The sequence below is a fragment of the Serinus canaria genome, chromosome 1, assembly GCF_022539315.1.
Source record: "Serinus canaria isolate serCan28SL12 chromosome 1, serCan2020, whole genome shotgun sequence".
Taxonomy (NCBI): Eukaryota; Metazoa; Chordata; class Aves; order Passeriformes; family Fringillidae; genus Serinus; species Serinus canaria.
The window spans coordinates 81,392,122-81,402,908 of NC_066313.1; the positions used below are offsets into that span (position 1 = coordinate 81,392,122).

General features: G+C 42.2%; 1 long non-coding RNA gene across 1 annotated transcript; it reads right to left on the reverse strand.

Moving 5' to 3' along the window:
* Positions 1-150: 150 nt before the first annotated feature.
* LOC127059870 (uncharacterized) lies at positions 151-8,545 on the reverse strand. Its single transcript, XR_007778176.1, has 3 exons — positions 8,354-8,545; positions 1,872-1,995; positions 151-241 (listed from the first exon to the last, which is right to left on the reverse strand). It is a non-coding gene; the product is annotated as an uncharacterized LOC127059870 (long non-coding RNA).
* Between the last annotated feature and the right edge of the window lie 2,242 nt (positions 8,546-10,787).

The window sequence follows — 10,787 nt, forward strand, 5'->3', positions numbered from 1 at the left end:
GCCAGGTAGCAGTGTATGGCATGCTGCTCCTGCAGTTGAAATCTATTAATGCAAGAAGACTTAAGATGAATATTTACAAATACATACATACATATATATATATATATATATATATATATATATATATATATACATTAGAAGTACCTTACTTTCCTGTTCTGTCTATCCAGCAAAGCTTGTGGTGAAATTCACTTATGATGTCACCTGGCAGAAATCTTGGCAAGCTCTTCAAAAAGCTTTTCTGTGTAAAGAGGCAGGAGGTAGATAGATGAGTGAATGGCATGTAGAGGCAAACATGCATACCCTCGGTGCAGTTCTTGAAGCAGGGTGTGTTCTCAGCCTTCCCAGAGAGATGGAGAAAGGATCTCACCTACCCCTTAATGTTCCAAAAGCGCACTAAAACACACAGTTCCCTAAGTAAAGAATGATGAGCTTAAACTCCAACTGAAAGAATGGATAGAGATTAGCTCCCCTTTCTCCACAGGGCAGCATTCTTAGAGGGCCATCTACAATGGAGGTGTGATCTAAGTGCTCTGGGCTCATCCTGCAGTCGGGATTAGCAATACTTCAGGCTGCTGCAGTGTTTTGCTTCTTAATGCAAGGATGTATTTTCCAGATAGGCCTTTTTCACTAACTCATTTTTGCACGAGGCAGAGCAGTGTATATGCACAGAGCAAAACTTGCTGTGGTGCCAACAGCAGCAAGATCAGGTTAACAGTCAACTAAATGAGCCATTTCCATTGGTGAATCCCAGGACAGCAGGGCTGCCTGGGCTTCAGGGTGATGCTTATAGTTATATGTGTCAGTCCAGGCTGCTGTTCATATATCAGATCTTACAGAGTGTCACAAAACTAGCTGCCAGGAGATGCAGAATAGATGTGCACCAAGCTGTAGCACTAGGCACAAAAAAGATGAAATGTCAAAAGGAATGAATTAAAGAAAAGGAGAAGGTAGGAAGGAAAAGACTCTATTTGATGGCTGTGTGGTTTGGTACTACCATGATAGAAAGTAGCTGAAAACAGTTACAGAGAAGTGTTATTGTGCCCTTTGTGGAATGAAATAAATAGGAAAGTATTTCAATCACAAAAGGCTAGGAGTAAAAATCAAAGTCAACTTTAATTCTTCATTTTCTCAGAAAGTTAAAACTATGAAGGTATGACAAAACAACAGTCAGGCAGTCTCTGGATACTACCATGATGAATACAGTACAGCCAGACATGGTTCCAGTCTTGTGAAACAAACCTGTGTGAAATTGCTTGGACTAAAAGGAAGAACATCACTGTGGAAAGAAAAAATTAAAAGCTATTTTGATGTGGATTTGAAATGAGTAACAGAAAACTCAAAACGAACCATGAAACTGGAATACCACATTTTATTCTGAAGGCCTTAACGCAGGACTTTACACCCTAGTAATGTGAACTGTCTGCTGAGTGATGTGGATATGATCTTGCAGGTCTCACCTCAACAGAAATACTCTATCAGGAAATCTCTAGCCCTGTCCAAACCCTTCTAATTCCTACCCTTTCAAGTCTGAGTTTGTGTCTCAGTTCTTTGTTTGCACTGGAATTACTAAAGATGTCAAGAGAGTTGCTCTTGGTTTAGTTTTGAGATCACAATCTTTCAGGAGGAATTTAGGAATTCCATAAACCAATGAATGACAGTTAATCAACATGTGATTAAAGCCCTGAATAAGCATGTTTTCTGAGGAGCACTCAAGGCCAGGATAACTTTTAGCAGTATTTGCAAAAATTATGATAAGCAAATTTCAAGATGAGGAAGCAGGGACATGAAAAAGCCCAAGATTTACCCTCCTCACAATTAAATGTCTGCATTAAAAAACCGGGACAGACCTCAAAAGACAAAGAACTTACCCAGAAGGAGCTTAATCAGGTTTTGAAGCAATCAGTACTGAAGAGGTTTGGTAGCATCTGAGTGAGTCAAAACAGGCAGATACATCAGTGTGGGGATTGATGGAAGTGAAGGTCTGATTTATAGCTGTGGGTCAGAGTGAAATTTCTGGTTTGTTAGTCACACATGCAGCAGTCACAGGGCCTTAAAGTGGACTTTATGTATTTGAATACTTTGGCATGCCAAAACATGATGCTCTCAGTCTGAGAGTAATCAGTTGATTTGTTCAGATGAATTAGAGGTTAATGACAATTTTTTGAAAATGTACAGTATTTGAGATGTTGAATGAGACTTTTGTCTTCCAACCCTGTTTTTTATATTCAGATATGGAGCACCTTTACTCTCTGGTGTAATGTACAGAAATACCACTAAGCATTTGAACTGCTTTAACTGAATTGCCTGGATTTGGGGTGTTTGTTCTTAGGACGTGTCCAACGCCCCGGGCAATGTGTGTATTTGTCCCTGTCCTGACTTACTGATAAGTCCTCTCAACCTTCACCTAATTTCTGGCTTTGGAGCAAACAGGCAGCTTAATATTTCTGAGAGGATGTTGCATACCTAGGGGCAGCAGCCATGATGTGTCCTAAGAGTGGGGGAATCATCGAGGAGGCAGCTTGCAGCACCAGGGAGGTCCCTCTGGGTAATAAAAAGACCTGGGAAGGAAAATGCAGCCCAGACCTGCTGAGAGCTTGACACTGCTTGTCTGTGTTTGCTTCTAGAGTTATAAGACCACAATGGCTGCTCAAGCTTGCAATGCTGTGCTCAGGATGTGATGAGGATGGGAAGTGGTCTGGAGCGCTTCATTGATGTGCCTCTGATAATCTGGCACCACCTGGCAGGAAACCTTTGGCAGAAGCATTGGGGTGGGATTTAGGCTACCCAAACACATTGCAGCGTGCCAATTCCACCATGAAGAAACAGCCCTGGTTTTATTAGCAGCAGGCAAAGCCAGTGATAAAATTCGGTGGCTGGGAAAAATGCTACTGGCGTGGTTAGACATGGGGTACCATGTTGCTGAGAGGAAAAAATAGAGTTGAATTGTATTAGTGACAATTTTAATTGAAATTTCTAAAACAGAAAAACTTGGGGAAAAAATCCTCAAATTCTTCCATTTTGATCCATTCCCACCAATATAAGAGAGGCTTCAATGTGTGGGGATCAAGGTGCAGGCAAAATAATCTTCCTCTCAAACAGAAGAAAGCAAGATTTTAATTTCAACTTCACTACACCATTATTGACAAGAAGAGTTAAAATGCCCTAAAATACTTTTGGTACCTCATGTCTGGCACTAACAATGTTTAAAACAAGGTAAGAAAAGCCCTTCCAACATATGCAGGAGAGCTGCTCACAATGTCCTACTAGGAAGAGAAACTTAAGGGGAGATGAACAAAACTCTCTCCTCAGACCCAGTATCTGAGAAAACATGAGCAAGAGAATTGGGCTTTGTTGCTAGAACCTAACAGAGAAGCTGGGCAGAAACAAAAAATTTAATGCATTTTCTTCCAACAGAAAGGATTTCAAGTTACAGGTAGAAGGGAAACATCCTCATTCCTCCCTTTGCCATTAGTTTATCTAACCCTTTAAACTTGTGGGAATTCCCTGTCTTGCGTGAATGTCTGTCTTTTTTCCTAATTGAAACAGGTCAGAAACAAAGCCCTCTACTCTATGTCCCAGTCCCTGGAGAAGCTGAAACTACAGACTCACGCTTTTCATCCACAAAGACAGCTCTCAGTTCAGCATCAGAGGCAGCTGCCTGAGCTGGATGAAGCTGAAGCTTTGCCCTGGGAAAAGCAAGACCATCAAGACACCATGCCCTGTCCATGTCTTTCCTGTGTGCAGCTTCTAACTTGTTGGCACATGATGGGGAGGAGGAGGAAGGACTCTTTTTTGCTTAAATTCATCACTTTGATGAAGCTGAGGGAGTGAGTCATGTGTGCTTCAGCACTATAAATAGCATCCCACTTTCCTTCTGTTGTCAGCTGTGAAAATTAGGCTCCTGGGTCCTTTGGGACAAATTTCCAGTACTGGGCAAAGGTTGGAGGTAACAGTGTCTGGGTCTTTGAGCCATCTAGACTTTAACTCCTGTGCTTCTCATGTTTGTTAAGCCTTGGTGACCTTGGGTTAATAGTGGATTGATGGAAAATAAATTAATATTCTTCTAAAGCTGGTGAGTTCTTTTTCCCCTATGCATTGCTAATTTGTACTGTCAACCATAACCTGACAAAGGGCTTTTAAAGTCCACCCTTCAGCAACAAAGATGACTCACAAGCTGATACAGATCAGATAAACTGGATCCTCAGTACACAGCCTGTCCTGTTATGTGCCCTGCAGAGCTGTATCTCTTGCAGTTTCATAGACTTGGTGCTTCTTTTAGGTCTCTGCCTGCAGTTCACACCTGTTGGAGCACAAGGGAAAAGCAGGCCAGGATGGATGTCTCGGGCAGTGCAGGCATGATCTGCAGTAAATGCTCATCTTCCAACAGAACTTCACTCTGCAAACAGCACAAGTCATCCATGGCAGAGGATTTAGGTGCAGGGCTGGTAGAAGCTGAGCTTAGGATGTCAGTCTGGGTCAAAGATTGCTATTATTAGATGCTAAAATCTACAACAGAAAAATTATATCAGTTTCCCAAGGGGACAGATAACCTAAATGTCTTATTACATTTACTTATTTTATTGCAGGTAACAAAGCACCATGTTGACCTCCTATACTACCACAGGGCAGTAATTAATATCATAGTCATTTATAAACTACTTGATTTCTATTACTGGGCCTTTTTTTTTCCTATTCATATCTCCTAAATCCCACTGTCCATTGCTAGATTGTTTTCCACTGGTACTTGTGTCAGGAATATGGAGGTGAAAAATTGTACAAAGGCTGCAGCTACCAAGGTAGTCCCATTCCTGCACCCCCAGGACAGGAGTTTTGCTGGAAAACAAACATTTCAGTTAGCTTTTCCCACCAACAGTTTATGTTATGGGGTTTTTGTGCCTGAGCTAATTAATTGGTATTCAGACATACCCTAAATATGCCCATCTTAAAACTCTGTAATAGTATAACAAGTACCCTTCAAGTTGTCACATAGCATTTTTAGTTAGGGGATGTTGCTATCACTGTGCAGACCATGCAGCCTACAATGTTATCTGGCCATAAGAGCAGATTTGCCAAGCCCCAAACAAACCACCTTCCACTAAAAGCAGTGGTAAGAAGCCATTCCAATGGACTGGGAGCTCAGCAGCTGTCTGCATGAATGTCACAAGCAAGACACAAAGAAGCTCTAGCAGTGACCAAACCCTATGTGACTGTAGTTGTTTTCATGTTTTATTTTCCATGGCAATTTTCTTTCTGTTGGACTGCAGATGCAGTAAGACCCTTGTAACCATGCCATGCCTTACCAGGGAAAAAATACACTGCCTCTTATAAAAAAAATAAGTCCTATACAAGACTTAAGTGTGAAGACTGTTTTCACAATTGGCTTTCCCATGGATTAGGGTGTTCCTGATTGACAGGTTTTTCTGTAAAAACAAAGCTGAATTTCTTTTTTTTCAGCAATATACCTCCATATATATATTTTACCTGTCATGTCAGGGGCAATGAATCAATTTATATTAATAAAACTGAGTAATAAATCTCCCTTACAGGAGCATATAAACACATTTTTTACAGCACACATGTTAGAAGCTATAGGAAGCAAGGACATTTGTGGCAAGTTGAAATGCAAGTTTTTCCTGTTCCCTGGTTACAAGTGAAGAACATGAGGTCACACCCATTGCTCATTGTTGCACTTATTGACTTTTTTATATGAACAGCTGTGCTAGAAAGATGAAAGAATTTCACATGGGTGTGATAAAAACCATCAGCTAAAAATTCAGACATTGCTCTAAATGTATTTGAACCATTTCTGATCCTGAAATCATCCTCAGGTCCTCTGATGTAGACAAAACTTTGTATCTGCCTACAGGGTTTGGCCCACATTTTCAGTCTCTGCACCATATTGAAAGGTCAGGGCTCAACTAGTGGGGAAAGGAGGTTAACACAAAACCAAACAGTTGATGGTTTTTAGGAAATTGAAACTGCCACCTAGGAGAGTTATTTCTTTTTTGGTATGGCTTTTTCCTTGTTAGGTTTGGGCTTGGGATTTTATAAGGGAAAAGGATTTTTTTTTTTTTTTTTGCAAGGGGAATGATTTCTGCAGTTGCCTAATCTGGTACAGTTTTTTTTCCTATTTTCTTACCCACAGCACTTTTTAAACCCCAAGCTGAAATTATGCAAAATCTTATCAACTATATTATGAGGTTCTTGAAAACAGCCTCTCTTCAATGTTTTGATAACCTGACTAACAGACCCTTGGGTTTTAGGCCAAATTAAAAGGAATGGGCATTGCTTGCCTCTTTTGGAGGTCACATAGAATCCTGAAATCATTAAGGTTGGGGAAGTGACCTCTAAGATCATTGAGTGCAGCCTTTAGCCAGCAATACCATGTTTACCTCTAAACCATGTCCCCAAGTGCCACATCCACAGACCAAGAGGGCAGAAGGTTCAAGAAAGGGGATTTTTTTCACTTTCTTCCTACTGCCATGGGTAGAGGGGGCTGATACCCTTGCAGAGGACTGTACACTGTAGGGTGTATTGCAGCTGGTACCCTGTCTAAGAGGGTCGTGGTGATTCACCTTTAAACATCTGTGGGTCTTTACATCTAAAACCCTGCTGCATCTCCTCATGCGGTTGTGTTGCAGCACCAAGTGGATCAAGCCCTGAGCAGTGTAGCACAGCCCATCCCATCCCATCCCATCCCATCTCATTCCATACCATCCCATCCCAGAGCTGGCTGGCTTTGGCAGGAGGTTGAAAAGGAGACCCCTGCAAGGGCTCTTGCAGCCCCAGCAGTGCTCTGAGGCTGCAGCCACATTCCAGGCCTGAAGATAAGACCAGAAAAACAGAATTAGAAGGAGGCATTCTAACACAGTTAGAATCAAGCAGTCCTAGCCTCAGAGGACATACACTTAGCCAGACTAACATGATTTTTTAAATGGACTTTCTTTTTAGCAGGAAGGGTGTATGGAGCCACACTGTCACACACCTGCTTCTACTCCCATCATATCTTCTCTTTCTTCCCAGCTGCTTCTGGATACAAGCTAACAACCCTCTAAAGTCAACAGGGGGGAAAGGAGCACATCTAGCATGCCCATCATCTAACCTTCTTCAGATTGGCTCAGAGACATACTGCTGCCAAAACTTTCTGGTTGATTTCTACCTCCTTCCTAAGGACACCACATTACTAAAGACTCACATTTCAGGTGCCCTTACTTTTTCAGTGGTATGACCATAGTCTCCAACCCCCTTTTTCTTCCTGATGCTTGTCCCTTTCCTTTTCATTGATGATCATCTCAGCAAGGAAACTCAGTCAACCTTTCAAAACACCTGCTTTCCTTAATACAGTCAACCAAGGGATGCAAAGCTCTGCCTCATACATGTCAGGTTGTTCCTTTCCAAACCTGCTGTCTCCCACTGGATCCTGTGATCTGCAAGGACCATGCCTCCTGCTTGGGTCACAGAGCTGTCTCTCAGCTCTGGAGTTGAGGAGCACAATCAGGAGTGTTCCAGACTCTGTCTCATGCACACAGATCTCTGTGCTTCTCATTTCTGTACAAGGGGCTTGAGCAGGTCCCCCAGTTTGGACAAGCAGAAGAGAAGAACATCAGGACAGAAGCAGCCAAAGACACTGAAATATTTTTTTTTGCCTGTGAGAGGAAGTATAATAAATTTGAAATGGTCACCCACAGCAACTCACATTAGCACTATAAGGCAACTGTGAGGAAAAGAAGTCACAAGATACCACCATGCAAGAGCCAAAAGTTAGTAGCTGGAGATCAAGTGGGCAGCTAAAAGAGGAACACAGTTCTGCTGTCTCTGCATTCATATTTTACCCATGAGGTGTACTGCTGAGAAAGGAAAGTGCTGGTGCCACATTCCCACTATTGCAGCTTGAAAACAGATTGTGAGATTATTTAGTTAAAGCTAATAAATCACTGCAGGGCTGGGTGAAGGGGAAAACAATGGTCTTAAAAGGATAAAATTTTTTCTGAGAGCATATCCATAAGGCATCAAAACATGGGAAACTCGCTCTTCACCCAACAGACCTCAGCTGTTGTGTAAGCAAAAAAATCCCCAAATGATTTCAGGCTTGCAGCTATTAGCACGATGTTGAGAAATGTAAGTTTGTTTGCTCTTACAGTCTCAACTCCCTTTGCTCACACAGACAGAGTTTAGGAGAGGGTAATACATAGGAAATATAGGATATAACTGTGCAAGCACATTTATGCAGAAGTCTATGTTCTTTTTCATTGCCTTGCTTACTGGAGTGTGGCACCCTAGAGAACCAAACCAGTGATATGCTTGTGTCAAAATGCTGGTGTACAGCAGGAGTGGTGTGCTTGCAGCTTACCTTTGCTCAGTATGGGCTCTGTGTACCACCCAGATTCTCTCTGATGGCACGCATTGGTGGTCAGGATGTGGTTCTTCCCTCAGGTCATCCTGTGTGAGCTTTCTACCAGTGTTTTCAAAGAAAAGCCAACCAACGGTGATGCAGACAGACAGACAGCCATACAGACCTGCTATCTTAATGTCACATGTTGGAGTAACCACCCCAGCCACAGAAGTTCCCAGCTTGTGCAAGACCTTGGCATGATAATTGTGGCTAAGAGAAGTATTTGCACAATCTCCAGTTACTATTTAATCCAACACCTAGGGCAAAATGTCAGGCTATTGTCTTGCAAAAGTGCAGAGTGATGTCAAGGGCTGTAAAATTTCTTGTACAAGCTTTCTCAATTCAGGCTCAGAAAAACACAAATAAAAACATGACTCATGTTCTGACAGAGCAGCTGAGGCTCAGCCTCCACTTTGAGCAGTGCCTGAGCAGGCATGTCCCTTCATATTCCTGTCCCTCTCAGCTCTATTAGGCAGGTGTCCTTCCAAAACAAAAGCCAACCATTTTGCTCACTACATAAGAAACAGGGGCTGGGGAACTTGTTTCTTTCTCCACTCTACTTTAAAACTTGTCTCCAAAGGTTAGCCCACAGGCAACAGGCACAGCTTCACTTTGAAATGTGTGCAGACGGACAGAAGTATTAACAAAATATGGATTCAGGGATTTTCCTACAGTATTATTCAGTAAGCCTAGAACTCTCTATGGAATTTCTTAAATACAAACAATTCATGCAGGTGCCTCCAGGAGACTGGAAAGGAGTACAAATATCTCCTAGACAGTAAATTCTGAGGTATTTACTCCTTGTGTGGGCAAACAGTAAAGGAAAGCTCCTTGTACTAGGACAAGGAGTTCACATAATCATGTCCCACTATCATTCCTCCCTGCAGCCTTCAGCTTCCTGAGACTATTATGCTCCTTAGCAGCATTTTGACTGCTTCACCCATCAGCTCTTTGTATCACCTGGAGTTTCATCTGAACCAAACCTGGCTTGCACCTGGAAGTCATTCCCATCAGAGGAGGATCAGAGCCACAGAGTAGGGACTGCAGTAGAAAGCAATTTCTAGAATAAGTCATTCCACCCCAAACTAAAAGCAGAGGGACAACAGCCTTGAAATTGCCACTTTGCTCCACCAGCTTCCTCTGATTCTTTTGGCAACTAGCTCCCCATCTCCAGGAGAGACACAGCTCTAATGGGAGCTACTTGGTCACAGTTGCTTATGGGGTTGCAGAGAAGGTCACTGACACAGCCAGCTGTGCATGAACAGATGTGCTGATGGTTCCTGTTGGCTCAGGGTGATGCGGCAGTACAGAGCAGGCTGGAGTCAGGCAGGGGCACACAGTCCATCATGAGCCAGAGCATCTGACAGAGACATTGCACACACTTTTTCTTTACATCCCAGCATTATGTTGCCACAGAAGGACAGAGCAAATAACTGGTCCAACTCAGAGCCTGCTGGTACAAAAGAAATCACCCAGCTCTTGTGGCATATTTAAAACATAAGACTGGGGACTTCATTAGGAAATCAACACTGTATGTCATTCTGCCCAAGGACTGTGGATTGGTTAAAGAGTCACAGTGCTAGATCTAATGTAGCATTAGAATGTGGCTTCATCGTGAACTGATTCTGTCTCAGGTATTGTCTCAGATGTATTATCTATTTTCTGGAGTATCAAATTCAGCATTTAAAAGGAGTTTCAGTAAGAAAGGATGATGCCAGCAGAGGTCAGTGCATCACCATACTCAACCTCTTTTATCTGTTAAAAAGTTCAACTTGCAGATTATGAAGCTTTTTTAAGGGGGAAGTGATTTTAAAAATATTTATAGGTAACATGTTTGGAGAGGAATCATCCTAGTCCCTAGCTCATCCTGAGAATTATGATAGAGGAGGAATGAACAATAAAAATCCCCTACTTAAAAAAAAAAAGAAAGAACTTTTATGAATCTAGCACTTACTGACATCAGTTTCTCCCTCACCCCTCAACTACACAGATATTTAAAGCACATGCTGAAAATAAATGAGGAGTTTATAAAATTACCCTTTGTGGTTTTAATTATAAGAAAAGTCACTAATATGACAGGAGATATCCCTTATGAACTACATTTCACCCTGTCTTTGCATCAAATCAACTGTACATGGAAATGAGTGGTTGAAATGGATAAAACCAATTGTTAAACAGGAAGTTTGCTATCTGCCCTGTTGGGAAGTCCCTACTGACAGATTGTAGAAAATAGCAACTTGTTCTCAGTGACCTGCTTCTTATGGAAAACCAAGAGCAAATTCCTGGGATAGCCACCCTAAAACCACCCTGGCAGCTTTGATGCCTGCATGCCAAGCAGAGATCACCTACCCTAAAGAAGTGGTAAGGAGCTGACTCATGTTACTCCCACTCA